The sequence below is a fragment of the Ursus arctos genome, unplaced genomic scaffold, assembly GCF_023065955.2.
Source record: "Ursus arctos isolate Adak ecotype North America unplaced genomic scaffold, UrsArc2.0 scaffold_1, whole genome shotgun sequence".
NCBI classification, from domain to species: domain Eukaryota; kingdom Metazoa; phylum Chordata; class Mammalia; order Carnivora; family Ursidae; genus Ursus; species Ursus arctos.
In genome coordinates this window covers 3,050,290-3,076,325 of record NW_026622763.1, presented here as the reverse complement: position 1 = coordinate 3,076,325, position 26,036 = coordinate 3,050,290, and positions in this window count along the sequence as shown.

Genomic DNA, 26,036 nt, shown 5'->3' with positions numbered 1-26,036 from the left:
TAGATTGGTCTGGGTAGCATAGACACTTTAACTACGTTTATTCTTCCGATCCATGAGCATGGGATGTTTTTCCGTCTTTTTGTGTCTTCTTCAATGTCTTTCATCAGTGTTCTGTAGTTTCTAGAGTATAGATCCTTTACCTTTCTGGTTAAGTTTATTCCAAGATACCTTATGAGTTTAGGTACTATTGTACATGGAATCAATTCCCCAATTTCTCTTTTTTCAGTCTCATTGTTAGTGTATAGAAATGCAAGTGATTTCTGTGCATTGATTTTGTATCCTGCCACATTACTGAATTATTGTATGAGTTCTAGTAATTTGGGGGTGGAGTCTTTTGGGTTTTCCACATAAAGTATCATGTCATCTGCAAAGAGAGAGAATTTGACTTCTTCTTTGCTAATTTGAATACCTTTTATTCTTTTTTGTTGTCTGATTGCTATTTCAAGGACTTCTAGTGCTATGTTGAACAATAATGGCAAGAGTGGGCATCCTTGTCATGTTCCTGATTTTAAGGGAAAGGCTCTCAGGTTTTCCCCATTGAGAATGATATTTGCTGTGGGCTTTTCATAGATGGTTTTTATGAGATTGAGGAATGTACCCTCTATCCCTACACTCTGAAGGGTTTTAATCAGGAAAGGATGCTGTATTTTGTCAAGTGCTTTTTCTGCATCAATTGAGAGGGTCATATGGTTCTTGTCTCTTTTCTTATTAATGTGTTCTATCACACTGATTGATTTGCAAATGTTGAACCACCTTGCATCCCAGGGATGAATCCCACTTGGTCCTGATGGATAATCCTTTTAATGACTGTTGGATCCTATCTTGTTGGTTTACTGACTGCTAATGCTAAGTGATGTTCTGCTCATGAGACCAAGAGGATTCTGGCTCAAGGAAGAAGTTTCTGCCTGAGATGGGCTTGAGATGCAAATAGCAGTACCTAGCTCAGGTTCAGGTGTCAAGCAATTCAGCAAATGTTTACTGGCTGCACACTCTGTCTTGGGTGCTTGTGTGGGTGCTGGGGACAAAAAGAAGGGAGAAATGACTCCAGCTTTTCAAAGGACAGAAGACACAAAGAAATATTCATTCATTCACCCACTCAACAGACTTTTGCTATTCTTTTACCATGTGCCAGACTCTGGGTGAGATTTTTTTTTTATAATATTTTTTTATTATATTATGTTAGTCACCATACAGTACATCCCTAGTTTTTGATGTAAAGTTCCATGATTCATTACTTGCGTATAACACCCAGTGCACCACGCAATACGTGCCCTCCTTACTACCCATCACCAGCCTATCCCATTCCCCCACCCCCCTCCCCTCTGAAGCCCTTAGTTTGTCTGGGTGAGATTTGATGAGTAAAACATTGGGTCCCTCCATACATGGGTTATATCCAACAGGGATGGGTCCCATGAAGAGGAGACTCTGAGTTCATAGTGAGGGAGCCCTGACTCCAACAATGACAAGTGTGGAGAAAGCTAGATAGAGTTGAGATAAGACCTCCAAGGACAACTAGCCAAGTGATAAGTGGGATGGGTTGTTTTAGGCTGAATGAGGAATAGGACCCATTAGAACGCAACCTGTGCATCTAAAGGCCAGGGTAGACTAGGTACTCCTGCTTCTGGTGTGGACACTGGTAACATGTGAAACCATATGTCATGGAGAGGAGGAGTCCCAGCTTCTAGGAGGCAAGACCACCAGCAAGAAGCGAGGTCTTGCTAAAGCAGGAAGATTGGCTGGTGACTTCTTTCCCTTTGAGCAGGATAAACCTATAATTTACTTCCAAATCAGGATACTTTGAGCATAAAAGGATGTGCTATTAATAATTATGCTGGGTCAACTGTCAGGCAAAAGGCAATGAACAAACCTTTACTTAGAAGGCACCCCCAGGCCTGCTATGGGGTGATAGGCAGCTGTCAGCAAGGGCTAGGCCGCTGTGATTCCTGACGTTGGAACCTCTAAGGCCATTTGCCCCAGGGGATTTGGTGAGTGGATTAGGCGAAATTCTTATTCCTTGGAGGTAGAGATTGAATTTTAGTTTCCATCTGCTCTCCTGTATACCTGGGTTATCCCTTCCTACTGCCTGCCTCTGTGTGGATATCCCTGTTGTCAGTAATGGGAGCTGGTGAGGGTGGCTAGCATTCAAACCACACCTATATCCTTATCTCCTGTGTGATCTTAAGCACATTATCTAGTGGACTAAACCCTCCCACCTTTGAAATAAGGTGTGAAAACTCCCACCTCAAAGAGACATTACAGGGGCCATCATGATGGTAGGTATCCTTGCATACGGGCAGATGTATTGAAGAAGAGGGTAAATTTAAAAATACCAGAGGAGGGGCGCCTGGGTGGCTCCATTGTTAAGCGTCTGCCTTTGGCTCAGGGCGTGTTCCCAGGGTCCTGGGCTTGAGCCCTGCATCAGGCTCCTCTTCTATGAGCCTGCTTCTTCCTCTCCCACTTGCCCTGCTTGTGTTCCCTCTCTCTCTGGCTGTCTCTCTGGCTGTCAAATAAATAAATAAATAAAATCTTTAAAAAAATAAAAATAAAACTAAAAATACCAGAGGGAGGATTTCAAGGACGAATGTCAGCATTAAGAAGTTGTTCAGATATGGACTCCTGCTCTTCAAGGTTCGTACCAGGGGCCTTGGAGAGCACAAAGCCCCCTTAGAAGAGTCCACATGAAGAGTCCCCACTTGGACTTTCTTTTCCTCAGACCCACTCATGGTAGTTCTGCTCTTGGTCTCTGACCCCACACTGTGGCCACACTACCCTCCCTTGCAAGATGCCCTGGTCTGTCTCTCCTCAAGAAAATGGTTTCTCTATTCAAAACCCTGCCTGCAGAAGGGGATGTAGTATCCCCAACTCCCCCTTTTCCTCTGCACTAAGCACATAGATTCATCATGCTTTAAGGGTTTTACAGTTTATCCCTAAAGAAAATAGGACAAGGACTAAACAAAACACAGACACAGAAAAAAAAAATGAGAAGATTTTCAACTCAGAAGATTTTCTCCTCCTGGTATCTGAGATCTGGCTCCTGACTGAAGTTCAGAGGACTTGAAGTATCCCAACTTTTAAACCTTAAGCCTAAAGGTGGAGATCATCCAACTTTCTTCAGCCTCTTTCTCTTCCAGCTTACCTCAGTCCCTGGGATTCTGCCATTTGGAGCAGTGCTCCTGGAAGTGTGGACCATCAGCACTGTCAGACACGCATGTTCTCCAGGACTTCTCACACCTGTTCTGCTGTGGGCCCCCATCATCTGTGTTGCGTGGCTTTTATGGGTGTAGAGTTTGAGATGTTTTGACTTAGCTTATTTCTATGTGTTGAGTGTGTGCAAGTTGCTGTCAGCCAAATAACATCTCCTAATTCATGCAGACAATCAATGTTTAGCTTAGTAAGTGACAGGACATTGGATCTGAGGAAACAATAGAAAACATTTAGACCTGCATTATTATGCCACAAAGAAGGAATAGAAGCTTAGGGTGGGGAGGATTCCTTAATGGCTCTTGCATCCTCAGCTCCACCTTCCAGTTGATTACAGCGATAGTGCCATTGTCCACTCCTCATTTCTATTGCCAGTGTCACCTCACTGACCACTTCTTCTTCATTAGTCCATCAACTCAATAACAATTGCTATGTGCGAGGCCCTGTGCCAGATGCCATAATGTGACCCTCATGCTGCCCCTTTTGGGCTGTAGCCATGGGCACTCTTGGGTCTGCCTGCCTCCAGTGCCACCCTCCAGACCTGATTCTTCCATGCTATGAATGAAGATGCTTTCTAAGTCAAGATGTGACTGCATTCTGCCATTCAAGATGAATTTGCACACTCTGAGCGAGGGACAGGTGCTTGTAGGTCTGACCCTGCCTGCCTCTCCAGGATCTCCTCTGATTTCACTGTGGCTCATAACGAGATGTAAGCTGGAAAGAAACTATGTGCAAGATGGCACATGCCTGATGCATTTCCTCACCTCTGGACCTTTGCTTAAACCTCTTCGCACTGTCGATGTCCTTCCTGACTGGACAGTACTGATTCTGCCTTTTACAATGCAGTGTGACAAGCCATCCATGAACACCATCCCCAACCTGTCCCCAGGCAAGAGTGCCCCCACTTCTGCGTCTCACTATGCCTTACCACCGATGCCTCTGGGAACACCTCCTCACCTTCCCACTCTAAGCTCTGGAAGGTTATGGTGCTGCCTGTTGCACTCTGGGTTTGCAACTCCTGGCCCATGATATGTTCCTGCTGAGAGGATACAGATGCCGAGATTTCCTCCTGTGGCACCTAAATGAAAATGTAGACCGTTGCTGCTAAGAAGAATGAAAATAAAATCAACCCAGACATTTTTTGAAGCCAGGACTGTGTCTTGTTGTCTACATTCATGTCTGGCACATTGCATGCTCACAAAGCTGTTGCTGGATCAAATGAAAGGATGAGAGAATGATAATTCAGGTCTTCTAGCTCCCAGCCCAGGGCTTCTCCTCCCCCTGGAAGGCATATTCAGCAGTGTCTTGGCACTGTTTGAGACAATTCTACTCTTTAATCACAGTTGTGTCCTGGCATAGGTCCTATTATTACATAGGGACAGGCTCATTGTTCTCTATCAGGTCACGTTTTTCTGACTTTCTGCTTTCATGTGAGTGCAGAGTAGGAAATGTTCAGTCTGCTTTCCTGGATCAGAGAAGGCAACTCAGGGATGAGAAGCATGTGTGCCTTGACTCTCCCCTCCCTCACCCTTGCTCCTATGGCACACATGGCTCTTTTTCTGCTGAGCAAAGATGAAACACAGAATCCTTCTTAACACAATGATACAATCAGTTACTCCAGGTTGATTATACATAAGGTAAAGTTTGTTCAACATCCTTGTCCAAAAGCTTCCCAGCCCTTCCTTTGACAGACTTCTCCCTCTTCATCCTCAGACAGCCCTGTGCAGGCTCAGGAACACCTTGAAATACCTTGGTTCCTAGTAGGGCTTCAGGGGAGTCTACAGTGCACTGAAGAAAGCAAAGCAGATCCTGCAGGGCCACCACACTGCTACCTGCCTGGGAGACAGGGGACCTGGCCTGGTAAGCAGCTCGGCTTCAGCTTTGGGACTCCCCACCCAGAGTTTCAGAGCTCTCCTGGCTACAGAAATTGCAAGCCTGGGATAACATTAACAATGTTAATACACTGTAAAACTTCCTAGGTGTGAGAATCTCACCTAAGAAGAAAAGGAGATGAGCCCATAATGGCTAGCTTTTCATCTTCTCAATGGATTTCATTATAGCAGTAACAAGAGCAATTCCACTTAAAAGACTCTTGTCAGGTAACAGTTACAGTAGATTATAAGTTGGAATGGGAAACAGTCTCTATCCTATACACATTTGGAGTGGCCAGGGGAAAAATGAACATCAGGAAATAAAGTTCACTGATATTACATGTATGAAACATTTTGAAGGCAGTGAGGATGGGTATGAGCTGGGGGTCAGCTAATTAAGGAGGCAAATCACATGACTCTGTTGAAGTCAGTCATCAGCAGAACACAAAATGGGCTTTTAAGAGGAGTTTGGCATTATAATTTTTATTACACAAAAATTGCACCTAACACTGGGGTAAAGCACTTGCCAGGCCTGTTATAAAAGCAAAATTGGCACTGGTAATTTTAAGTAGTGAGGACAGCACACTTACCTTGGAAAGGGAATGGAGACTTTCACCACCAAGAAAATGACCAATTTTGTGGAGGTATCTTAGCAGGAGAGATGGTGTCATATTCCCAGACTTTTCTGTTGCCTGGCTGATACATTTCACCTATATTCCCTGTGACATGCCATGCCTTTCTTGATACCAAACAAAATCCAGTGGCAGTAGTCCTATGGTCTGAATCCAGCCAGTGGTTGGTTTTACCTTTTGCCTTGTTTACCAGGGATTGGAAAACTGGTTTTATCCTGTGCTTGTAGTGGGCAGTAGCCAAAACCTCAGTGAGCGGCAGCCTTTCATGCAAGAGCCATTTGTAAGAGCCATACAGATAACCTGGTCAGAGTCTTTGGAGTCAAGCTCATCTCTCAGCAGAGACTTGGTCTCTGATTCCCTCTGTCAGCTGCCTGTGGGAGGCTGTTGTCAAGTTCCAGGTCCACTGTGTTAGGAGATAATACAGTATCTGGGACCCTCTCTGGACTTAATTGAGATAGTAACTGGAATTGTAAAAAATGCCTGGTTTATGTGATAGACAAAAACTACTGAGTAGTATTGTTAGAGGGAAGCTGGATCACAGAATCTCTAATCCAAACATTATGAAGAAATTAACCCCAACAGTAAAAACCAGGACAAATTTAGTCAGCAATCCAACCCAGAAAGGTCGTTCACCTCAAAGCTGTAGCAAGGGAGGAAATAGAAGATTCTGGCACAGTGTGGCTCTCTATATAACCAAAGGTCTCCCAAGAATCATTGCAAGTGTTTTTCTTTTTAAGTGTTGAACATAGGGAAATGTGTAATTAAACTATTATACATCTGTTTAATAATCATGATAAAGCCATTAAAAATACTGTTTACAAATAGTTCACAACAACATGAAAATGCTAATATTAGTATAGGACTCAAAATTATATATGCAACATGATTCAAATTTTGATAAGTAGAAAACTATATATTAAAAACCCTGAGAGAAAATAGATTGACTATTTTTTTAAAATAAACTTTTAAGAACATTTTAAGATAGTTCTAGATTTACCAAAAAAAAAAAAAAACAGTGCAAAAATACTACAGTTTCCATATACCTTACCCAAGTCCCCCCACTGTTCACATCTTACATTACTGTGGTACTTTTGTCACAGCTAATGAGTCTATATAACACTGTTGTTTAGCAGAGAAGATGACTCAAAATCTCTTGTGGCAGCGAAATCTATTTTACTTTTGCCTGAAATCCACAAGTCTGATCCCCATTGTTTTGTCTCGTGTACTCATGTGTTCCATTACAAGATGACCGAACATCATGTCGAAATGTAAATCATCTGTGTGCTGGGACCAGTGAAACAAACTTGGGCCCCCACAGAGGAGTTTCACAGATCCATAGAGTTGGAGTAAACTGGATAGTCTGAATTCCCACTTTTTGCAGGGTTGGTTCCAGAGGCAGGAAGGACTTGAGCTTCCCCTTGCAGGATCTAGGCACAAATGAAGCCAGGGCCTCAGCCTAATGGTCCCAGCTGACCTCACCTGCTGGCCCAGGTCCAAGATGGTCATTAGAGTGCTATTGCCTTTTTATCTGCTTTGCTAGGAAATGGGACTTTCAGTACTGGATTCACGGTAGACACAGATATAGATGAGTACAGAAATGCCAAGGGGCTAGAATTAGGGGACTCCAGCTGGGACAAGGTAAGGTAAGTACGAAGTTAGTGAAATGAATTGTGTTGGACTTGAACTTCATTTCATAGAGCTGAGGCAGAAAAAGTTTTCCATTTATTCTCTGGTTCACTCATCAAAATATTTGATTAGATACTATGTGCTTGCAATTACACAAAGATGGCTTTTAAAGTCAAATTTGCCATGGCCCTTCCTATTACACTGAATAATTTAGAAGTCTGTCCACTTCTTTTTCTAGTTTAAAAGTCTTGCTTTCAGGGTACCTGGGTGGCGTAGTCATTAAGCATCTGCCTTCAGCTCAGGGCGTGATCCCAGGGTCCTGGGGTCGAGCCCCGCATCAGGCTCCCTGCTCCCCTGGGAGCCTGCTTCTTCCTCTCCCACTCCCCCTACTTGTGTTCCCTCTTTTGCTTGCTGTCTCTCTCTCTGTCAAATAAATTAAAAAAATCTTAAAAAATAAAATAAAATAATAAAATAAAATAATAAAATAAAATAGTAAAATAAATAAAATAATAAAATAAAATAAAATAAAATAAAAATAAAATAAAATAAAATAAAATAAAATAAAAGTCTCGCTTTCTTGGTAAAGATACATCCTAAAAGTTCCCATCTGATATATTTGGAATCTATCCTACGGACATGTTCCAAATAAAGGCTGGAATTGATAAAGGTCTTACATTATATTGTAGGTGATCTAGGAGGCAGGGTGTTCTTTGAAGGAATACCACCTTTCCAAGCCAAGTGTGATAACAACCATGACTGGGAAAACCCATCTAGCAAAATCACGTCTTGCCTGTCTTTCAACCTGACTTCCACAAGCTAAATGTAGTTTGCTTCATCCTTGCTTTCTGGGCTGACCATGAGAAGTCTAAACAGGCCTGAGGGCCTAAACTCAAGCTCAGGCTTTTTACCCAACAAACCCACAGTTAAGGTAAAGTCTAATTTGTTGCTGACTCATGGATTTTGCGAGGAGAGCAGTGACTTAGCACCCCACCAGGAAACCTGCTGGGAAACTGAGGCTTCACTAAGTAAGGACCTGCCCAAGGGAAGAGAGAAACGCAGAACTTGGGTATTTAAAGAGAGTTTAGAGAGAAGTTTTGAAAAGTAAATGAAATCACCAGAAATGATAATGATTTTACTGGACAAAAATGCCAAGATGTTTTAGATAGAAGTGTTGAAGTCTATGAAAGGTTATTGACCAGAGAAAAGTAGAATGTAACACATTCATCATAGTAGCAATGACAGTAATCTACCAACATCAGCCCACATGCCCTGCGTGCCTGGGATGAGCCTGGCTCAGTTGAATCTTGTTGAATTGGCACAGCTAGTCTGTGATGCAGGAATAATAAGCTGTGCCTCCTGGAGGAGGCTGTGTGTTAAGCACACAGAGGTGAAAGTTGACTTGCCTGAAGTCAAGTTGTCTGTCTTACTGCAAAGTCCATGCTTTTGAATGTTGCACTCCTCCATCCATCCATCATTCATCCATCATCCATCCATCTACCCACCCACCTGTTTATCCATCCATCTATCATCCACCAATCATCCATCCATCCATCCATCCATCCATCCATCCATCCATGTGGAAGGCTGGCAGTACCAGCTGATAGTGAGCACTGGGTGTTTCAGAGTCACTTCTGGGAGCCTCCTGCTTGGCTGGATGATGAAGTGGAGTCCAGAAGACCATGACATGGGCAAAGTTTAAATAGGAGATGAATTTTGTCTTGAGAATAAGTATGAAACTACTTGGAACTTGTGACAGGGTGTGGGTAAAGGTTTTTTCCTCCCTCTGAAGGATTTAAAACTAGATTTTCACCTCACTTGACCAAGTAATATTTTTCTCCAACCAAGAGCAAAGAAATGAATGAGATGAATATTTCTATTCTCTCTCAGTGATAAGATTCAACATTTTTTTTTTCTGAGAATGACTTAGAACATCTCTGTGTGGAGGAGGTACAGGGAGGATTTTTTTTGCTATTTCAGTCCTCATTTTTGGTAAAGGAGAACATGGCTTAGAGCAGTGAAACAGTGTAACCTAATGAACCAAATAGTTTTTAGGAATCACAAAATGCTATCACTTTTTAAATGGCTATATCAAAACATTCAATTTTAACATATGTATCTTAGCACAAGTTTCATTCCAAAAGAGCTTTTTTTTTAATAGACAACTTATAAACTCCTGCAAAAGTGGTACATAATAAAACTTCCAGCAGACCTTTAACTATAGTGGCACAAATGTTGCCCCTGCAATAAAGGGAATAAAAGCATCACCAGACCTGCCTTTTTACATAGACTTTGATATCCTCAGTCTGTAAGAGGACAGAGGACTTCTTTTTTTTTAATAATATTTATTTTATTATGTTATGTTAGTCACCATACAGTACATCCTTAGTTTTTGATGTAAAGTTCCATGATTCATTACTTGCTTATAACACCCAGTGCACCATGCAATACGTGCCCTCCTTAGTACCCATCACCAGCCTATCCCATTCCCCCACCCCCCTCCCCTCTGAAGCCCTCAGTTTGTTTCCCAGAGTCCACAGTCTCTCATAGTTCATTCCCCCTTCTGTAAGAGGACAGAGGACTTCTTATATTCATGGAATCCTCAGAGTTATAAAAACATTGACAAATATATGGCTGTGTACAGAATATCCCAAATGAAATATTTTTACTCCACAATTCAGTCCTGGCTGGTGACAGAGAGTTCAGGGCATGCCAAGCCTCTGCATTATTTATTATGGATGTTGCTGCTCTTATAAAAGTGTGAAAGGCATTTGAGTGGAAAAACTGATTATTTTGTTATTTTGTGCCTTTGTTACATGGCATTCTTCATGTTGGTTATCTGAGACATTTCATGCTGTTAGCAAAGACTATTTTTCCATGTTGACAAGACTTCTGTACAGCAAGATAGTAATCTTATTAAACATCATGAAGCTGGGTTCATTAAAAAGAGGGCAAGCATTCCATGAAGCATCCAGTGGCCTCCCTCATACTGGGTGTTCAGTCTCTGTAAAGAATCACACTCTATCATGATGATAGATCAGGCAGATAAATGTGGGGATCCAGAAGAGGAGGTGTGCAATGAACTGAAAGGGATATAATGAGGAGATGAAGTTGGCAGGGAATTCTACTGTGGCAAAAATTTGATAGTGGATCTTGTTCTCAGGGCTAGAAAAACCTAGTATGTCCTGGGGTCTGCCAGACCAGGAGGTAGTTTTGTTTATTCAGACTAAACTAGTCTGCACAGTTGAAGAAAGACTCCAAACTGTAATTAAGAAGGGTAGTTGAGTTCATACCTAGGAATGTTGGACCCTGCATCAGTGGAAGGGCGGAGAAGCCCCTGGACAGGATGGAGATCATTTGAACCCCAGGAGTACCACGCTGGGTGGGATCCATCTTCAGAGCATTGGGGCAGGTGTTCAGGACAAGCCCTGAGAGTGAAGGCTGGCTCCAATGGGTGCTGACTTGGGGTGAATGTGGCCTGTAGTATAGCTTCTCCTCATAGTGCATAACCTGGCCCACACATGGGCTCTACTCCAGTGGAAGCTGAAGTGTGTGCCTGAGCCCTAAGTAAGAACAGCACTGCTGCCCTTGCCAGCCGGCATTCCTGTCCCACTGGACTGTGGTCACCTGGAAGGAAAGACTGTGTATTACACATCAGTTTCTCAGGAATTGAGCAAAATATCCCTCACAAAGTAAGTGCTCTTCAGTTGCTGGGACACTAAATAATTAAATATCTAATGTTATAAAGGCTCAATTACTTACTGATTTATCTTAAGTTCCTAAAGAATAAAAATATCCCTTCTCTTTTAATTGGACCTGTTCTAGGGTATCATCTAAGCATAGTTGCATTTGTATATACATGAATGAATGCATTTATAGACTAATGAAACTTAAACTGTTTCCCAATGTACATTAAGCTCCTTAAAGGTAAGAGCTGTATTTCTTTATATATGACCCATTACCTAACATAGTGATTCGCATATAAGGATTTAGTAAATATTGGAGGAGAAATCTGATAAATGCTGCATAAGTTTAATTTCTGCATTGGACCCTTTATTTTTTAAGTTTTTATTTAAATTCCAGTTAGTTAACATACAGTGTAGAGGTAATATTAGTTTCAGGTGTACAGTTTAATGGTTCAACACTTCCATACAACCCCCAGTGCTCATCATGCCAAGTGCACTCCTCGATCCCCATCGCCTATTTAACCCATCTCCCCATGTACCTCCCTGCTGGTAACTATTAGGTTGTTCTCTATCGTTAAAAGTCTGTTTCTTGATTTCGCTCTCTCTCTCTTTTTTCCCTCGGCTCATTTGTTTTGTTTCTTAAATTCCACATATGAATGAAATCACATAATATTTGTCTTTCTCTGACTGGCTAATTTCACTTGGCATAATACTCTCTAGCTCTATCCACATTGTTGCAAATAGCAAGATTTTATTCCTTTTTATAGCTGAATAATATTCCATTGTGTATATATACCACTTCTTTATCCATTCGTCTGTCAATGGACATTTGAGCTGTTTCCATAACTTGACTATTATAGATAATGTTGCTATGAAAATTGGAGAACATGTATCTCTTTTAATTAATATTTTTGTTTTTTGGGGGTAAATACCTAAATAGTGCAATGGCTGGATTGTAGGGCAGTTCCATATTTAACTTTTCGAGGAAACTCCATACTGTTTTCTAAGTGGCTACACCAGTTTGCATTCCCACCTACAGGGCAAGAGTGTTCCCCTTTCTCCACATCCTTGCCAACACCTGTTGTTTCTTGTGTTGTTGACTTTAGCCATTCTGACAGGTGTGAGGTGATATGTCATTGTAGTTTTGATTTGTATTTCCCTGGTTATAAATGATGATGAACATCATTTCATGTGTCTGTTGGCCATCTGTATGTCTTCTTTGGTAAAATGTCTATTCATGTCTTCTTCCCATTGTAATTGGATTATTCATTTTTGGGGTATTGACTTTTATAAATTCTTTATAAATTTTGGATACTAACCTTTATCAGATATGTCATTTGCAAATGTCTTCTCCCATTTCATTGGTTGCCGTTAGTTTTGTCAATTGTTTCATTCACCGTACAGAAGCTTTTTATTTTGATGTAGTCTCAATAGTTTATTTTTGCTTTTATTTTCCTAGCCTCAGGAGACATATCTAGAAAGAAGTTACCACAGCTGATGTCAGAGAAATTACAGCCTGTATCCTCTTCTAGGATTACTATGGTTTCAAGTCTCACATTTAGGTTTTTAATCCATGTTTAATTTATTTTTGTGCATGGTATAAATAAGTCGTCCCTTTAAACCTGGTCAATGACTTAGATCCTTTGTTTAGCTTTCTGGATAGGGGCATAAAATAAGACCCTGGAGGAGCCCACAGCTTGAGAAGACTACAGCAGAGCTTCTAAAATAAAAATAGGAAGATTCCAGGATTCATGTTGGGTGATGTCTTGCCTTCACACTGATCAGCCCTCTTGTGTCCATCTTGAAGCCTTATATTAGACTGTGAGCATCAGGGTTTGATGCTTAGGACAAGATCCACAACTCAGACATATATCTGGTTGTGGAATGGCAGCACGCAGCCTGCCATTTTTCAGAAAGAATAGATATGAACCAGATTGACAGCAGAATGATTAAGACCTTTACAGGTTTGAGTGGGTTCTTTTGACTGGCTCAGAAATCCTTGAGTTTACATGAAAGTAGAGAAATAAATTAATGATAGAAGTCTCTAAAAAAAAAAAAAGGAGCCAGAAGGCTGGGATGGTGGTCCTAACCTTACGACCTCAGGTAAATTCTGTTAACCCCCGTGAGCCTCAGATTCCTCACATGAGAAATGGCATTGCAATTCTTACTTTGCTTGATTATGCATGGAAACTGGCAATAACATATTTAGTTCCTTACATGCAGTTGATACTCAATAATTGGTAACTAAAACATTGATTTCTGATTTTGTGAAGTTTTTATCTACAGTAAATGATTTCTTCCTTTTATAATTTACAGATGGAAATTATGAATGCATTGTCATTTCAATAATTCAAAACATATACAAAATGTGAAAATTATCCTTCTCCTTTACAAACTCCCAGAATGAATTTACCCTAAAGGTGTCTAGATTGGCATTAATTATGTACCTGCAATATGTGTGTGTGATTTATAAATAGGGTCGGTCTTCATGTATCATTCTATCTATTTTTTATTTCAATCAATTATCAGTTGGAGATCACTCTATAAGACACATCTTTATAATGTTTGTGTGGTATACCCTGGTATGGAAGCATCATATTTCATTAACCACTGTCCAGGATTGAAGAGAATTTAAGTTGTTTGTAGGACACTGAAGTGAACATTCTTGCACATGCCTCTCTGAGCCTCTGTGAGGACATTTCCCTAGCAGATACAATGGCTTCCCAGTTCACTGTGTCCCAGGATCCTCATGTCACAAGGGCAATCTGCCTCCTTGGCTTTGTGATGTCTAGCTTCATGTGAGGGTTTATTTTCCACACACAGTTCTTTCTTTATAAACAACAGGGAATCAGCTGACATGATTTTTAGTACTAGCTGAACAATTTATACACCTTTCCTGCCTTGGTTTCAATCACTTTTTTTAATGGACTATGCTTTAAAGCAATTTTAATTTTACCTCAAAATTAAGTGGAAGGTACAGAGATTTCCCATGTACCCCCCCCCCCATCCCACACACACATGCATAGTCTTGCCATTATCAATGCATCTGACCACGGTGGAACATTTGTTACAATTGATAATTCTACACGAACACATTATTATCACCTACGTTCCATAGTTTATATTAGGGTTCACTCTTGGTGTTATATATTCTATGGATGTAGATAAATGTATCAACCAAGGCTTCAGTTATTTTTAAAATGAGAGGCTCAATGGGAAATGAAAAAAAATGGATTGATGTCTTTCTCCTTAGAGACACAGTTACACCTTTCTGTTGACTCTGCTCCTGATTTTCTGCTTAAAGGCAGTGCCACAAAGGGAAATTTCAGGAGGATTTCTCAGAAGGATGGCCATGAGAGGAGTGAACATGTCTTATTAGAGGTGGGCCTATGCAAGTGCCTGTGTAGACACTGGGAGGGCCACTGAGCTGGCTGCTCTGCCCTGGAAACCTGGCTGCTCTGGGGATTAAATGAACTCTATTGTCACTTTGCACCTATCATGTGGCTTGCTTCATACTTGGTTCTTGGTGCATTAGGAGAGCAGGGAACAATACCTCAAAATCAAGGAACTAGAATGTGTGTGTGTGTGTGTATTTATGTGTGTATGTGTGTATATGAGTGTATGTGTGTATATGTGGGGGGTGTATGAGTGTATACATGTGCATGGACGTGTGTGTATGCCTAGTGGTAGATGTGTGTGTGTGTGTGTATTTATGTGTGTATGTGTGTATATGAGTGTATGTGTGTATATGTGGGGGGTGTATGAGTGTATACATGTGCATGGACGTGTGTGTATGCCTAGTGGTAGATGTGTGTGTGTGTGTATTTATGTGTGTATGTGTGTATATGAGTGTATGTGTGTATATGTGGGGGGTGTATGAGTGTATACATGTGCATGGACGTGTGTGTATGCCTAGTGGTATATGTGTGTGCGCATGCATGTGTGTATGTGTATACTCCTGTATGTGTGTATATGTGTCTATATGTGGGCATATATGTGTAAGTGTGGACATGTATATATGTGTATATCTAAGTTTGAATGTGGGTGTGCATAGTATCTGTGGATGTGTGCATGTGCATATGAGTATGTTTGGAGACTGACACCTGTCTCAAAGGCCACCATTACAGGAGTAGGTGTCACCATGGATTCCAGTGGAAAAGAGGCGTGTTATCATGTGTGGCCCAGGGGTGATGACGGATGTTGGGCCCAGGGAGCCAGACAGGGGTGGGAACATAAGGTTCTCAGGGGTTAGGGAGGTAGAATTGGATGCTTATGTTGGAGGAATGGTGAAATGGGCACCCAAAACCTGTGCTCCATAGAGTGACAGTGCCTCCTTAAGCCTCAGCTTCCCCTTAGGGCAATGAAGTCACAAGATTATCTAGGAGATGAAGCCAAATGATAAATACACAAGGGTTTTGTAAATTTAAAGTACTTACTGTCAAAAAAAATACTTACTGTCTAACAGTTATTAGTCAAATTCAAATGTGAGGCAGTGGGTTAGAGGTCAGGGCAGGGTGCGAGGAGAGGGGTGTTGGGCTAAGCAAGGCGTAGGATAAATTCTGATTCCAGACACAGTTGGCCCCAGGGATCTGGTCTGTGTGGCTAGCCTGGCCAGTCAGCAAGCACAAACCCTGGAGGTATAGGGATGAACTAGAGCTAATGTGGGATACAGAGGTGAAAATAGAGCATCCATGCTGTAGGCTGTGCATTTGGCCTCCCTGTGGAGGCTGAGGACAGGCCTTGAGATCAAGCTGGGACAATGGTGATCCCCCAGGGAAGGCTGTACTTCTACTAGGACTTGAAGGGCAACTAGATGTGAACTGCCAGGAAAATCAGGGGGAGCACCAGGGCTGGGGGTTGAGTAGCAGGAACAACCACATGGTATCTGGCAAGGACATGGGTAAGCCAGAGCTCCCCCGACCAGCCATGGACTTCCTGTATTCCCAGCTTCTGCATACCCAGCACCCAGCACAGCTCCTGGCTTAGTGTTCAGTGAGTGTTGCCAAATATTGATGTCTGCCAATGGGGGCATAGAGACAAGCTCCAACAAGCGTCTGTCATCCAAGTTCTCTTGCCAGCATCTGACTATGATTCTTTTGCATCCTTACTTTCTGCAGGTGTGGGAGCAGTATCAGTCAGGCTGCCAGGCACTCATGAGACAGAACTGCTGCAGATTTGTCCTTGGAGAGCTGTGGTTCATTCCCTGCTCTTATAAGTCTCCATGATAGAGGTGTCAAGTTTGCAAAGAAAAATAAAAAATTATTGTTACACTAATTCTTCAAAGAAGCAAACCCCCAACCCCTGTCTGAAAAAATTGCTTGCTATGCCAATTTCCTTATTTATTTTTATTCCAGATAAAATGTTTCAAAAGAGTACATAGTTCAACTGATGATACTCAATTGAAAACAGAACAGATTATATTTATTTTAATGCATACAAAAATGAGTTGTATTTCATTTGTGATTCATTTGCTATTTCCTTCTTCTTCAGATAATTTTTTTTTGAGATTCATCACCATTGGTATCTAGTGACATTGATATAGCTGGTAAGATGAGTGCATGCAAACACACACACACACACACACACACACACACACCCCTTCCGAAGCAGCCAGCTGAAAGCTTACAAATCAGTCAAAGATCTGAATGTATACCAAGATCTTCCAGCTTTATTTAATTTCCCTCCAGGGTTTGACAAGCCTCTTGCTTGCTTCCTTACTTTTACTTGAGACTCTGAAGCCTTGAGCCCCCACTGGTGTGGGCATCACTTATACTGTATCTTAAATGACCACTGCGGTGTCTGTCTTGATGAGCTATTCTGAGGATACATGCTATAAAAATGGAGGCACGTGACCTGGGACTGCTCTTCAAAGAGGATGATGAATATCTCTGATATAAATACAAACCTTTAAAGCCTTCCAAACAGGATAGTCCATGAGAGCTTCCCAGAGCTGGTGAAACCGGAACTATGATGAACTTCACTGTCAATGGGGCACCTTGATTAGCTAATGGTGGAAGGTGGCATTTCTCCAAAGAGAAACAGTCTTATTCATATTTCTGGACCCACCAGAGAATACATTTCTACTGGTCACTCTTTTTTTAATTCTGAGAGAATGTTTAAGGTTCAGGGAGTGGAGCTTTCTGGCCACCTTTAAGTCATGACACACTGGCAGCCTCTTCCTGTTTCTAAAGGAGAACCCAGGGAAAAGAGTGAGATCCACGGGTGTTGCAGGTGTGTTGCTGGAGGTTTGATGCACCAACATAGTGTTTCCTCTGTTCAGAGCCTTCCCAACTTGTGCACCCTAGGATGTTGGTAGAGCACCTGCAGCATGCAGCCATCCACTTTCCTGGCTCCCCTGTGGGTTGGAAGTTCCTTGAAAGTTGGAACTTTTCTTAACCATCTTTCGTTTCTTAGCACCTGTCCTAGGAACTGGAATATTAGTATTGCTGAGAAAAGTTCAGTTGTGTGAAAGGAAATCCCTGAATGTTGCCCATGTCTGCCTTGTGCTGGGCCTTTGCCATTATCATCTCGCTTGCACCTTAGGATGCATATGTGGGTGGGGACCACTAGCCCATTTCATATATGAGGAAACCAACACCATCTCTGCTGCCAGCTCTGCCCATCCACTTTCCTGGTCTTAAGCATTTAGAAACGTCATAATTTTTCACATATGGAAATCTGAATGACTTTGGAAAAAAATTTCTCTGCCATGTGTTGCCCTGGACCTTCTTACAGATTGTACTCATTTTATGAGTCAAAGCCAAGTCACCCATCTCTTTGCAATGCACATGCTTAAAGAGACTTTAAATAATTGATCATTCCCATTTCTTGGTTGACTTGTCTCTGCTCCCCACTTGGTTCCCTATCACTTCTCCTCACACTGTATTCACAGTTACTCACATTAACCAGAGCTTTAAACTTCAAATCATTCCGTTTCAAGAGGCCTCGGAGCTAGGAAATTCATCCCACATTTTCTAGCAAGAGACAGAGGACTCCCTGAGCAATGCAATGTGACAAATAGCGAGGCTCTTCCTGACCACCAACAGAGGAGGCAATCTGAGCCTGGGGTGGGCATGTGTGCAAGGCAGCCAGAGGGCTGCATAGAAAGGATAGCTCTGCAGGGCATGCAGACTCAGGGAAGCATCCCCTGGGTGCTGAGTCCAGACCTGTAGCCTGCTTATATAAAAGAGAGAGAGGGAGAGAGAGAAAAAAACATTTTAAGAGATTTCCACTGGTTTTTAAAGCTATCCACATTCTACTAAGGAAGGGTTGATGAGTACACTTCACCCTCCAGGCAACCTTGACTCAGAAGCAGCGTAGCTCAATGCTTGACACCATCTGGGTTTGAATTCTGGCCCTGTCGTTTGTTAGTTCTGTCACCTTGGACAAATTACTTAACTTCTCTGAGTCTCCATTCTCTCATGTTCAATTAACAAAAATGGAAGAAGTTGCCTTTGAAGGATGATGTGAATTAATGCCCAAGTTCTGATTCATTCCAAATTTGCCATGTGTCCTTGAGGAGATTTTTGTGTCTCTCTGGTGACATACTCAACTTGTAAATACAGTATAAAATGCATTAGGGACTTTAACTTAGTTTGTGAAAAGTGTTAATAGCTTATGGAAATTAAATCCAAAATCCATATGAATGATTGTACACTTAAGGAATAAATGTTACATTAATAAAAACAAAAAATAATGAAAAGGATGGAATAGATATTTCTTCTATCCCATCTAATTACACAGTAAGTTAGTCACTGCTTTCTTCATGTAACCTTCTCAGGAAAGTCAATTCAACTGTAAAGAGCTCATTGCTGTTCAAATTTGAATAAAGTCATTGCGCCCCTGTGAGAAATGCTTTTAATTCCATAATCTCACACCATCCTCTCAACAGCCCAGGTCTGGTCACTGAGGAGTTGCCTAAACCAGACACTGTGATATTTGGTCAAATAGGAGGTCTAGTTATCAGGAATGAAATATGTTTACTTCAGTATGTTTTAATCTGGCTCTGAAGGCATCCTGAAGGAATAAACCCATTGGTCAGTCGCCCACTTGTTCCCATCTTGTTTCCCCTTTGAACTCTAATCCAAGGGCAAGTCTGACATAAGAAAAGAAGAGGTAGAGTCCCTAGGGGCCAGTGGGGGTTGACTACTGTCTGAGAAGGACTTTGCCGCTAAGATTGAAAGCCTCAGAACCTTCTTCTTGCCATTACCAGCCACGGTTTATTATGCATCACTATGTTGTGTCAGGCATTTAGAGACATTACCCAAATTAATTTTGATGTGAGCCTGCAATAAAGATGCTGTCATTCTGTGTACCAGTGAAGAAAGGATGTCCAGAGAGGTTTTGGTTACTTGGTCATTTGTTGGGCGTAGGCAGTGAGATGGCAGAGATCTGTGTCAGCACAGCTATCTCCAGAACCTGGCTCCTGTTCTTATTCCCTCTCCCTCCCCCTTAAAAGCTTCTGGCTTTTCATCTCTTGGGAATTAAGCTGAGCTCAGAGGCCTCACTTCCTGGTTGGTCTATACACTCCAGGAAGGCCCAAGGACAGAGTGTATCATTGGAATGAGTGTGCAGCACCCCCACAGTACCATCTTTGGATGGAGCCCATGCATGCATATATGCCCATGATGAGAGGTGTGTGTAACATATTAACCATTCTGAAACATATTCACCTCACCCTGGGTAGTCCTTGAGAGCTGATAAAGCACTTAAACTCATATTTCACATTTGATCCCTACCACCGCTCTAGAAGGTGAGCATGTCCAGAGTGGGGCAGTGCCAGACCCAAGTGGTCAGGTTATTACCCATGTCTGAGGACAAAGGAGTGCAGGCCCAGCCCTGTTATGCATCTTTGAGTCAGATGTCAGGATCTTTCCTCCCACCAGCATTCCTTCTCCTGCCGCCAGTGCCCTGAGGGACACAGCGAACTGTCCAAGACCACAGAGCGAGGCAAGGAGCAATGCCTAGGTTAAGGCCAAGTCTTCTGACACCAGGTTAATTTTAAATTAAAAATTGGAATATTACTAGAGGAAAACACTGACCACATTCTCTGCCTGGCTTTGCCACAGCCTGGGATACACAGAAAGAGCCACATGGGGGAGGTGGCTAGAGCAGTGCTGAGGGTCAATGCTCAGGACTCCCAGACCCCCACTGTCTGGCCATCTATTTAATACTTCAGGATCTCTGTTTTCAAGGGGAAGGTGGAGCCATTGTGAGAAGCAATAGAGGTATCATATGTGAAGTGTCTTGGTGGGGGCCTGGACCCAAGCAAGTTCTCAGTACATTGCCTGTTAGTGTCCTTGCCCTGACTTGCCCTAGACTACCTCAAAACCCCTCCCTGCCATGAGCACATTCTTGGTTTGTTGCACTCATGTATGGTTTACTGTAGTTGCCTTTCCATTATGAGGACAGACTGTGTTCATCTAAATTGGACATGAGTGTTCTTCAGTTCCCCACATTCGTCCACCGTCAGAACATCTGTTAGGGTGGTGACCACCCAAGGGAGCTGAACAGCCCTTCTGAGACCAGAGTAGAAAGCTGAGAGTATGTGCACAGGTGTAGTTACAGCAATGTTTAGGTGGTACCAAGATTGTCCCCACACCTCCTATAGGAGGTGGTTCTCTATACCCCTATGAAGAATCATCACAATGATACCCATAGTAGGGTCTTATAGGTGCCTAATTGCCACAACAGTCTGGCATGGTTGCTAAACACCCTGGCAAGGACCCATACATTTGTTTCTCCCCTAAGCCTTTCTGATCTCTTGGTGATTTAGTCCTTTGGTCTCTGTTTCCCTCTCGGATATCCAGACTTCTTGCTGATTAGATGGATTCTCCTAGACTCCACAGATCATTAGTGATCCTGGAGTAAACTTCCCTTCCTGTCCTCTACGCTGTTTGGCCTGGCAGCTGTGGGTACTGATTGGAAAACCATAATGGAATGCATTGCTTATAACTTGGGATGCTCCAGCAGGAGAAAGACTTTTTGTCAGTTTGTTTGTTTTTAGTTTCTATTAGTCTTTCCTTTTATGATGGATATATTTAATCCTTATCAGTAGTAAGTAAAACCCTCCTGTTGAAAGTCACTATTCAGGGGCGCCTGGGTGGCTCAACTGGGTAAGGGACTGCCTTCGGCTCAGGTCATGATCCCAGGGTCCTGGGACAGGGTCCTGGGATCAAGTCCGAACTGGGCTCCTTGCTCAGCAGGGAGCCTGCTTCGTCCTCTCCTGCTCCCCCTGCTTGTGCTGTCCTGTTCTCTCTCTATCAAATAAATAAATAAAATCTTAAAAAAAAAGAAAGAACTATCCTCATGATAATCATCTTGTTTCCTTTGATCTGAAAATAAATCCCCAAATTTAATTAGACCTCAGCTCTCCTGCATCCATTCTCAAGCAGAGTCTGTCACTTTCTGGGTATTCAGCTACTGCTCTTCCGTAGGTGATCCCGAAATCCTCGAGTCTGTTTCCAGTCTCTCTTGAGATGCAGATGCCAGCTGTCCATAGAACATCAATATATTCAAAGTCAAACTCACTGGGTTCCAAACTAGTTTCCTTCTGGGACCCCCCATTCCTCCAGAAAGGATTCCCTTCTCCAGCAGAGGTTGCTGAGGCTTCTCCTACTCTCCCTCCCGTGTCCAGTAAGTTAGCCATCCCAGGTTTATTTCTACACATCCTCTTTTCCATCCCCATCCCGGATATTCTCACTTTACATCTAGATCATTGAAGTAGCCTAACGGAGAATCCCGAGTCATACAAGCTCAAATCAGAGGTTTATTGACTTGCCGTTGGCCTTTTCCAACCCTCTCACAGCTACCCTGAGGGTTACTTGCAAAAGCCATTACTCTCTCGTCATATTGTTTCCTTGCAAAATTCTTTTGTGTCTCTCTTTCGTGTATGGATTTAAATTCCAAACCCTCACTCTGGTATTCTAGACATGTCGTAATCTACTCCAAACTTCTCCCATGATACTGTTCAAAGACCTCAACCCTTCCAAAATAATATTCCATTCTACCTTTTCCAACATGTCCACAATTCTTCAGCTTTGCAGCTTTCATTTAGTCATCAAATAATTATAAGGCCAATGACTAGTGCCAGGAGCTGTGCTAGATCTTGCTGGTGACCCCACCACTTCCTCCTGAGAAACCCATTCACTCCCTCATGCTATTTCTACATCAGGGTGGCCTCCGCTCTCTTTTGTGGTCCCCTTCTCCTGAAACCCTGCAATGAGACAGGGTGAACCTGACCCTGTGAAAAACATTTCCCAATATATACTGAGCACTTCAAAGATGTTTTTGCCCTTTGAGCAAGAAATCCCACACCTGGAAAAATCTAAAGATGTCATCCAAACTGCAGAGAAATAGTGTGGTTATTGTTTTAGGATTTATTTATTTATTTGTGTGTGTGTGAGAGAGAGAAAAAGTGTGAACATGAGTGGGAGGAGGGGCACAGGGAGAGGGAGAGAGAGAATCTCAAGCAGACTTTCCGCTGAGCTTGAAGCCTGACACAGGGCTCAATCTCATGACCCTGAGATCATCACCTGAGGAGAAACCAAGAGTTGGATGTTCAATGGACTGAGCCATCCAGGCTCCCGAGGAATAGTTTTTGTGTAAAGATCCACAGTGCAGCCTTACTTACCAGCCTTATTCAAAATATTGAAAACATGGAAACAGTATAAATAATAGAAGACACATAATAACATAATAATTTGATGTGGTTAATAACAGAAGACCTTTAAACTATTTCATAGACTTTGAAGAATATTACACATCTGTTCAATTTCTAAATACAAAAGCTTCTGATAATATGGGGAAATGCCCATCATAAATTATTTGAAAACAAATCATACTGAAACTACATATATGTGTGTGTATATATATATATTTACATATTTATAAAATCTATACTTATTTTAGACACAGTATGTATTCTTAAATTTTATATATTATGCATTTAAAATTGTTGTAAGTGTTGAACACATAATTTAAAAACTATATATAAGAAAAAAGACTAAGAGTAAATGCATTAAAATATTACCAGTGATTATCTCTAAAATGTGGATTATGGATAATTTCTTTGTTCACTTTTTTTGTGTCTTCCAAAATTTCATTGGATCTATACAACAAGAATGAATTATTTTCACAAAGACTTTTTAAAAATGATATTGTAGCTTTTAGCCAATTCTATGTGTGTGTTAACACCCAGATGAAGCTCCATCCTGGCTGCACAACACTGGTAGGTCACCAGACAAATGATCGTCCCTTTCCTTGAACTATGGCAACACTCATCACCTTTGTCACGAGTTGGGCCTATCCTATGACATCATCTACTTTATTTGCTTAGGTGATGACTCTTCCCCCTGGTTAAATTGTGAGGGGGAGCAAAACATGTGGACCCAAAATATGTCACTTTGGTATATGGATTATTTTGAACAGAAGGCAGTCAAGTCCCAAGAGACTCATGGAAAGGTTTTCATTTGTTTGGTGTGTGTGTGTGTGTGTGTGTGTGTGTGTGTTTCCCTTACCTTCCCCTTAACTTCCATAAAGAATTTGGAAAATGGGACTGTATCATGAAAATAATTATTACCCGAGACAACCTTTTATGTCAGAACAGTTTCTCTGCATAACATGGCAAACATTTGTTTACCAAACATTTGCTCTCCCCATCTTCCTGTGAATTGTGGTCTTCCCCTTTGAAGTCCCAGAACCCTACTCCCTTCTCCACAGCTTAGGGTGACACATAAGCCTCAATTGCTTGACTGCCTGAGAACCTCATATCTTTGGAGCTCCTGTACATAGAAAACTCTATTAGCTTTTTTTTCTCCTGCCAATCTGTCTTATGTCAATTTAATTATTAGACAAGCCAAAGACGATAGAAACAAAGAAAGGAAAAGTTCGTTTTTGTTTTTTGGGTTTTTTTTCCCCCTTACATGAGCAAGCAGGGAGCATACCTTATGTATTGCCCGCTTCTTGAACATCTAGCCAATTGTCTTGTAGAAAAAAAAAGTCTTTTGGTGAATAAACCGTGTTAATAAACATTAAGAGCCACATGAATGCAAGTCACTCTTCGGTTGAAATTAGTAAATGAAAACAAAGCAAGCTCGTATCGGGTACTTGTTTACGTAGATATGTCTGGGAGGGGAAGAGTATGGAGGTATAGCATTATTCAAGCATCCGCTATGGCAAACATGCTGAGGGCCACCTGATCTTTTTGACTGTGTTGATTCTTCCCAACTGCCCTATGGAGTAAGTCATTTTCTTCCCTGTTGAATAGGTAGGGAGATGGATGCCCAGAGGTGTAAGTTTACAGTTAGTGAGTATCAGTGCTAGCTGGCTATTCAGGTTTAACTGGGTCTAAAGCTCACTCTCTTTCCATCAACTTTTCACACAATAACATTTAGTTGTCACAGAGACTTCCAGGTACAGTGGGCATTCTCCCTTATCCCCGCTCCTTGTCCAGCCAGGCTCCTGGCCACTTGAGAAGATGTTAAGAGTCAGGATGAGAAAACACAAGTCCCAGAGTGCACTAAGATCTCCTGCGTTATTAACATCACTGCTGTGGTTCTTTGAAATCATTGTTGAAAGTGAAGAAGACCACTCACATAGGAACTGAATATTTATTCAGAGCTTGCTACAAAGCAGGGGAATCAGCCACCACCACATACATCTGGCAGAGACTCAATGGCAGGCAGAGTGGGAGCACCATATAGTGGAAACACGTAAGGCTTCAGGTGTCCTCTGATTACAGACCGCCGGCATAAGGAAGATCAGGTGGGTTAACCAGAAGCAGGGCATCCTATGGGATTGGTTGGTCCTAAGTTGGAGGCAACGACAAAAATTGGGGACATTTTCAGTTATTAATCAAGTCCTGACTGCTCTGGACTACTTAGCACAGAGGTTGTGTGTTAGAGTTCTCTTGTCAGATATGCTCTGGCCATCATTGTCCATTGATATATGCCATCTGTCATTACTAAAAATCTATAGATTAATGAAAAAAAAACATAAATTCGTGAAAGGATAAACAAAGACTTCTTTCAGAAGGTAGGACATGAAATAGATCTTGAAACATACCACATTCAGGTTGAGTAGAATCCTAGGCACATGTTTGAGTATGCAGAAACAATTTGTAGTTTTTTGTTCATACCAAAAGCAAAGGAAATGTGAATTTGAATCTCAGCATTTTGTAGGTGCCTCCACACTTGCAGAGAAAATTGAAAATGTGGGTCCAGATCTCTGGTGTTACTACTTTCAGAAAATGTTTGTATTTCTTTATATAATATATATAAACTATATATTATAAGTCTCAAAATTTTGGTTTTCCTGTTCTGTAATTAGAACTTCACACAACAGAGCTGAAAGGGCATCCATTTTGAAACTAAACAGACCTGTTTTTGAATCCTTACTTCAGAACTTCTACCCAGAGGATGTTAAACAATTTAATTCATCTTTCTGAACAAGGATTAAAATGTCTACCTTCTAGACTAATACTTACAGAGATTGGCAGGACAAAAAATACATAGGTGTTTAGTGGAGAACCAATGCAGTTGTTTTTTTATAGGTCCAAGATATCCAATAAGTTAAAATGCAAGAGAAAGTTGTATAATTGCTGCTGGTGTCTTTTTCCCTGAGCAGGGTGAAATTCATTGTCCTAACCTTTCCTGCAAGGTGATAAATTCTATATATGTCACCGCTATCTCTGACCCCATTCAATATGGCTCCCTATTGCCAGTCTTCCAGCAGTGGCACAAAACTACTAAGATTGATTAAGCAAATTTCTGTCACACAGATGAACACTGAGGCTGCACAAATTTGGTCATTTGCCTTCCCAAAAGGAACCTTAGAAGGCTTAAAGTTGGTTCCCATTGCAGTGTGGTTGCACAAGTGAATGATTTGAGCCTTTCCTGTCAGTTCAGGCTGCTATGACAGAATTCCACAAACTGCGTGGCTTAAATGACAAACATTTGTTTTTCACAGTTCTGGAGTCTGGGAGGTCCAAGATCAAGGTATGGTAGATCTGGTGTCTAGCTACT